The sequence below is a fragment of the Lycium ferocissimum genome, chromosome 10 (genome assembly GCF_029784015.1).
Source record: "Lycium ferocissimum isolate CSIRO_LF1 chromosome 10, AGI_CSIRO_Lferr_CH_V1, whole genome shotgun sequence".
NCBI classification, from domain to species: domain Eukaryota; kingdom Viridiplantae; phylum Streptophyta; class Magnoliopsida; order Solanales; family Solanaceae; genus Lycium; species Lycium ferocissimum.
The window spans coordinates 1711604-1719511 of NC_081351.1; positions in this window are offsets into that span (position 1 = coordinate 1711604).

Sequence of the window (7908 nt, forward strand, 5' to 3'; positions counted from 1 at the left end):
TCTCATGGACCAGTAATGGCTGCTAAGAAAAGGTCTGATGGTAGGGGTTGTGACTTGACTTTTCTGGACATCACGATTTTCTGAATACAAAAATGAATATAGGTTATGTTTAGTTACTCCTAGTCAAGTCAGTTGTTTGCCTTATTAGGCAGAACTTGTAAGTGTATAGAATGGGAAGTCTTGCCTTAAGACAAAATTAGTTGAATTTTTATCTAAAAAATATATTAAATAATCTTCAAGCTAAGTTTGCTTTCTTGGGCAAAACTTCTAAGTGTATAGGCAAAACTTATTAAATTTTTATATAAAAAATAAATTAAATAATCTTCATTTTTTTTTTTTTGCATGGATTGTCCTTCAAACGCGCTGGTCTTTAATTTTTGACTTATTTGGGCAAAAAATGTAAGTGTATATAATAGGAAGTTTTGCCTCGATGCAAAACTAGTTGAATTTTTATATGAAAAATAAATTAAATAATCATCAAACTAAGTTTGCATTATTAGACAAAACTTGTAAGTGTATATAATAGAAGTTTTACCTCGAGGCAAAACTAGTTGAATTTTTATACAAAAACAAAATTGAATAATCATCAAGCAAAGTTTGCCTTATTAGGCAAAACTTGTAACTGTATATAATTGGAAGTTTTGCCTCGAGGCAAACCTAATTGAATTTTTATATAAAAAATAAATTGAACAATCATCAAACTAAGTTTGCCTTATTGGGCGAAACTTGTAAGTGTATATAATAGGAAGTTTTGCCTTAAGGCCTAACTTTATATTCCAAAGTTAGTCCAGTTAGGCCTTAAACCTAACTTTATATTCCAAAGTTATTCAAGTTAGGCCTTAAGACATAACTTTAGACATAACTTTAGATTCTAAAGTTAGTCAAGTTAGTGATTAAGGCCCAACTTTAGATTCCAAAGTTAGTCAAGTCAGGCCTTAAGGCATGACTTTAGATTCCAAAGTTAGTCAAGTCAGGCCTTAAGACAAACTTTATATTCCAAAGTTAGTCAAGTTATGCATTAAGACCTAACTTTATATTCCAAAGTTAGTCAAGTTAGGCCTTAAGGCATAACTTTAAATTCCAAAGTTAGTCAAGTCGGGCCTTAAGGCCTAACTTTATATTCCAAAGTTATTCAAGTTAGGCCTTAAGGCATAACTTTAGATTCCAAAGTTAGTCAAGTCAGGCCTTAAGGCCCAACTTTATATTTCAAAGTTAGTCAAGTCAGGCCTTAAGGCATAACTTTAGATTCCAAAGTTAGTCAAGTCAGGCCTTAAGATATAACTTTATATTCCAAAATTAGTCAAGTCAGGCCTTAAGGCCTAACTTTAGATTTCAAAGTTAGTCAAGTTACGACTTAAGGCCCAACTTTATATTCCAAAGTTAGTCAAGTCAGGCCTTAAGGCCCAACTTTATACTCCAAAGTTAGTCAAGTCAGGCCTTAAGGCACAACTTTAGATTCCAAAGTTAGTCAAGTTATGCCTTAATGCCTAACTTTATATTCCAAAGTTAGTCAAGTCAGACCTTAAGGCATAACTTTGTATTCCCAAGTTAGTCAAGTTAGGCCTTAAGGCATAACTTTAGATTTCAAATTTAGTCAAGTTACGCCTTAAGGCCCAACTTTATATTCCAAAGTTAGTCAAGTTAGGCCTTAAGGCACAACTTTTGGTTCCAAAGTTAGTCAAGTTAAGCCTTAAGGCATAACTTTATATTCCAAGTCAGGCCTAACTTTATATTCCAAAGTTAGTCAAGTTAAGCCTTAAGGCATAACTTTAGGTTCCAAAGTTAGTCAAGTCAGGCTTTAAGACTTAACTTTATATTCCAAAGTTAGTAAAATCAGACTTTAAGGCATAACTTTATATTCCATAATTAGTCAAGTCAGGCCTTAAGGCATAACTTTAGATTCCAAAGTTAGTCAAATCAGACGTTAAGGCCTAACTTTATATTTCAAAGTTAGTCGGCCTTAAGACCTATCAAAGTTAGTCGGCCTTAAGACCTAACTGTATATTCCAAAGTTAGAGGCCTTAAGACATAACTTTAGATTCCAAAGTTACTCAAGTTTATATTCCAAAGTTAGTCAAGTTAAGCCTTAAGACATAACTTTAGGTTACAAAGTTAGTCAAGTTAGGCCTTAAGGCCTAACTTTATATTCCAAAGTTAGTCAAGTTAGACTTTAAGATATAATTTTAGATTCCAAAGTTAATCAAATTAGGCTTTAAGACATAACTTTAAATTCCAAAGTTAGTCAATTTAGGTCTTAAAGCATAATTTTAGATTCCAAAATTAATCAAATTAGGCTTTAAGACATAACTTTATATTCCAAAGTTAGTCAAGTCAAGTGAAAATTTCCATTTAATTCACTTAAAACACACTTATTTTATCTGCAGATTCTTGACTTACACCAGCAGGGTCATTATTAATTTTACCAACGATTGTAATGCCATAATGAGCGGTGTTATTTATATATGTAATTTTTTCTAATTTGCAGATTCTTGTATAATACAAGACGGGTTACTTTTCAATTTTATCAAAGGTTGGATTCTTAGAGGATAAAATAGTAGGTGTAAACCTATGACCTCGTTTGCCAGAATTTCTGTAGCTTCAACATTATACTTGTCCGTCATAGGTTTACATTTACTGTTTCATCACCAAATTGGGTCATTTGTGCAAGTGTTCGAATTGGATCTATTACTCCTATAGCTTTAATGATATCATTTTTTTCGATTTTCTCCATTTTCTTATTGTATTTTTAGATTTGTAAGTGAGGTTACCTAATTGGTTGGGTAGTTACTAAAGAAAAAATTGTTTGGATAATGTCAATGGAAGCTTCAAACCATTATAGAGAAGCTGATGGCGAAATTTGAAATCCACCATTGTTGATATTTGGAGCTTCTGGATTTGAAATCTGAAGGAGGAGAGAAGGATGAACTTGGGAAATAAGATGAGTTGGAGAAGAAACATAAGCTATGATGGGACGGGTAATTTTGTCCACTTATTATTAACTTAAAGTGTTGAAGGATAAAAACTAAAACAATGAGATAGGAGAGCCAAAAATTAAAGACCAGCCCTAAATAATGGCATTCGTGCTAATTACCCCTTCATTAACGGTCCAACTATTGTATTTCACAACCTCTTTTTAAGTTTGACTAGTCTTAGGTTACTCGCAAACGTGCCTATATTAATGGAGTCCGCAACTTTTTTAACCCAAAAAGTGTCTAAAGTTACCAAAATACCCCGCTAAAAAAAATGAACCAAACTACCCACAAATTTAGTGCGCAATAGGATCAAAGTGTAAATTTACACTTTGGCCCTATTGCGCACTTTACACTTTGATCCTATTGCGCACTAAATTTGTGCGCAATAGGGGTTTAGTAAAAACCCCACTTGTCTTCCCCACCCGACCAGATCCCCACCATTTTCAAAAAAAAAAAAAAAAGACGTTCCACTCGTTTTCAGTGGTCCCCACAAGCTAAAAACATCGTTTTCGAACTGTTTTTTTTAACCCAAAAGTCAATATTCTTGGTATATTCAAGGCAAGGAACAAGTTTCAAAGCTTTGATCTCGGAATAAAGCGGCGTAAAACTCGATTTCAAAAACTAAAAACCACCTTCATTCTAGGTATTTCACTACGAATTTTGTATTACATTGTTCAATATATTACTATCCGAAGCATGATTGTTGTGTAAAATTACGGAAAAAAAAATATTGCCCACTTTTTTTGTGCGCAATGGGTAGCCACTGTTTTTTTTCCTTCATTTTTTAAAGTTTTTTTTAATTAATTAATTGTTAATTAGTTGATTATTTATTTCGTAACCCTTAATTGTCGGATTAACTAATTTTTTATTTGTTAATTATTTATTAATTAGTTATTAAATATTTGTTAATAGTTTCATTAATTAATTATTTATTTGTTAATTATTTGCTAGCTAATTGTTATTTGTTTATTTGTTAATTATTTTCTAGCTAATTGTTAGTTGTATTTAATCTTTAGGTTAGGTTTGAACATCCCTAGTTTAAGAGTTAAAATATAAATATCATTAATATATTATTAGTTAGTTAATTGTAGTTAGTATAATAATTAATTAACAATTATTAATTAGCAAATTTAGATAGTTAATATAATTTTCCATTAAAGTCTTAGTTAGTTAGTATAATTGAACATCCTTAGATTATTTGTTAGTTAATTGTATTTAATCCGTAGGTTAGGTTTGAACATCCCTAGTTTAAGAGTTAAAATAACATTAATATAATATTAGTTAGCTAATTGTAGTTAGTATAATAATTAGTTAACAATTATTAATTCGCAAATTTAGATCGTTAATATAATTTCCCGTTAAAGTCTTAGTTAGTTAGTATAATTGAACATCCTTAGTTTATTTTTTAGTTAATTGTATTTAATTCTTAGTTTAGGTTTGAGCATCCCTAGCTTAAGAGTTAAAATAGCATTAATATAATATTAGTTAGTTAATTGTAGTTAGTATAATAATTAATTAACAATTATTAATTTGCAAATTTAGATAGTTCATATAATTTCCTGTTAAATTTTTAGTTAGTTAGTATAATTGAACATCCTTATTTTAGGTCTGAACATCTTTAGTTTAGATTAAACATCCTTAGTATAATTTTTCAAAAAAAGATTACATAATTAATAGTACATGTTAATGATTAATTAAAAATGTGTAAAATAGATACGATACCTCCATGGATCCCGCCCCCTTCATCCAGGGCCCTTCGAGCCGAGGTGAGGTGCTTTACTATGCTGTTAAAAGATAAAGTCCCGGCCTAGTATGGGATTTGGATGTAGATCCCACCCGCTTGGTCCGTCCCAGGGTTGTGGAGCAAGCATGGGATATTTTAGCAGCTCGGCCACCACATCCTCGTGTCTTAGAGATACTATATCGGGGCGGTATCTACCGTTGGGTCGCTGATGGTCACGTACATCATGACAGGGCTCTTGTGACGGCCATGATTGAGCGATGGCTACTAGAGACCCATACGTTTCATCTCCGCACTGGTGAGGCCACTATCGCCCTTGAGGACGTGGAGGTCCTTTACGGTCTCTAGGTCGATGGACGCGCTTTGTATATTGAGGAGCCCCAGCAGATGCTGTCGTATCGGCAGGAGTTGACCAGACTCATTGGTTTCGCGCCTCAGGGTCATATATGGGGACAGAGTCGGTTGTTGATGTCTTCCCTCTTCGAGCACTTGCGCCTCATAGACATGCAGCATCCGATTACAGAGGACACAGCTCGGGCTGATTTTGACCAACGTGCTCGTTTGTACCTTCTCGTCATATTCGGGGGCATCCTATTCCCGAACGCATCGGGTTCGCATGTGAGCTTGAGGTATTTGCCCTTTCTGGAGCATCTGGACGAGTTGGGATATTACAGTTGGGGCGTTGTTGTTCTGGCTTTCATGTATCGCCGATTCTGTCGAGCGTCTATTGGTGTGAGGACCAATATCGCTGCATTTTTCCTGTTCCTCTAGGTACTATATTTAAGTGTGTGTAATTTTATTCTAAATATAGCTTTTTGAAATGATGATTGATAAAATATTTTTTTAATAACCCTTTCAAATATGGGTATGGACTAGGATGAGACCTTTTGAGCCCATAGCTGCTGCCCCTCTGCCCGATTATATTGTTGAGCCGATGCCATACAAGCGGAAATGGACGAGAGGAGGCGTTATCCGAGATGCGGATACGCACCATAGTATTCTCCTGTTCAAGGATCAGCTAGATGGTATGACGTCGGACACGATAAGTTTTTTTGATTTAACATTAGTACGTTATTTTTTTTTGTTACTATTTTAGTCTTTTATTGTTAACCAATTCAATTATTTTTAAAGAATTTTATATGGATGCCGTATGATCATATTTTAGATCAGCTGCCGGCATTTTGTAGGGCTGGTGAGCCCTCGTGGAGGTCGCGGTGTCCGTTGATACATATGGACATCGTTGAGGAGCACGTGCCCGACCGCGTCTTACGACAGTTCGGCCATGTACAAAATATACCTGAGCAGGCGACTTGGGAGCTTGACCATTACACGCGGGACGAGCGTAGGGCTGTCACCGATGCATGACGGGCCTTTATGCAGCTCCAGGTCCACTATTGGGATCAAAGGGTGGGGACGCTAGCGATGGTCGGACATACGACTTCGGTCTAGACGTACATGTAGTGGTACGCTCGGATCACTCGGAGCTTGATTGGAAACCCCGCGAGGCCTCGTGCCGATGGCCGAGGATATGCAGCTCTCTCAGGATAGTATGAGGCGTTGGTAAGTTTTATTAGTCTTAAACTTAATTAATCGTTTTATGTATTAAGTTACAAATTTATTCAATCATTAATATTTGCAAACAAATGCAGCTACAGACCGTACAGAGGATGCACTGGGAGAGCATGGACCATATGGATGCCCCCGAGACAGCGGGATATGCAGCGCAGATGGTTCAGCTAGCCAAGGGTGGTATGCAGTAGGCGTAGGAGCTCGAACGTGTCGACGAGCCTGTTCCAGAGGTCCTGCATCAGGCAACGGGTGGTCGTGGTCGTGCCAGAGGGGCTGGTGGCCGAGGTGGTAGGGCTAGAGAGTCTGGTGGCCGAGGTGGTAGGGCCAGAGATGCTGCTCATAGAGGGGGTCGTGGTCTAGTAGATGAGCCTGACGACCATATACCAGGCCCAGCTCCAGCCCAGCAGCCTCCGTCGACTTCAGAGATCCCGTCGACTTCTTGCCGGCCGTCGACTTCAGAGCGTCCGTCGACACCTGTATATATGCCGGATATATTTTCAGGTCACATGTTCTATCCATCGCCTGCACAGTTGCCAGTTAGTCATCCACAGGGTGAGCGTCCAGCTCGTGATCTACGGGGTGGCACGGAGCTGGACTTCGATTTCTTATTCGAGAATTTTGACATGTCTCCGGCTCCGGAGCCCGCTCAGGCGATCGCTGAGGAGTCATCTCAGGAGCTCTCTAGCCAGCCATCTCAGGAGCCCGTCAACACACAGGTTTGAATTTTTACAATTAAATAATGTTTTAAGTTAATTGTTATATGTTATTTTATGTTTAGTTTAGCATAAAACTAAACTATATTTTTTATATGTTATTTTAGGTTCATTCTTCTGCGCCTGTGGACTCGTCTCCTGCTCCGGGGCCCACTCAGGTGACAGCTGAGGAGCCAGCTTATGAGCCTCTAAGGATCCCTCTAGCCAGCCATCTGAGGAGCCCATCGACACACAAGTTTGATTTTTTACAATAAAATAATGCATTAACTTAATTGTTTTGTTATAGCCCGTACTTTGTACGTTCGGATATTTCGAGGTAGTCGTGGAATGTTGAGGGCAAGATCATTTTTCAAAAATTATTTTAAGATACAAGTTGGTTATGAATATTGTTCATGAATATTATAGTATGGAAATATTGAGAAAGTCCATGGGCAAGAAGGAAAATTTGCAAAAAATGGTTCATGGTAATATTGAGAAAGGCTAGGGGTGAAATGGTAATTTCACAAGGTTCAAGAAAATTCTTGAAAGGCTAAAGTGTATAAAAGAAGACACTTGGTCTTCTTTGACCATGTGAGAAAAATTCAGAAAAAAAAAAGAAAGTTCTAGAAAATAAAAGGAAGAGAAAAAGAAAAAGAAAATTCTAGAAAATGGAGAGAGAATGTGCCCCTCACATGCTCATAAGGGATATATATAAATATATGTGTGTGGTCATCTTTTAATTTAATAGAGTGGAAGAGAAAGAGAGAGCAAACAAAAGAAAGAAAGAAAAAAAAAAGAAGAAGGAGAATTCGGCCAAACAAGGCCAAGAGAGAGTGAAGGAGAAAAATACTTTTCTTCAAGTATTCCTACCAATTGGAGGGTCCTTTATGACATGGAAGAGTTGTTGGAACAAGTAGAACACATATTCTTGCAA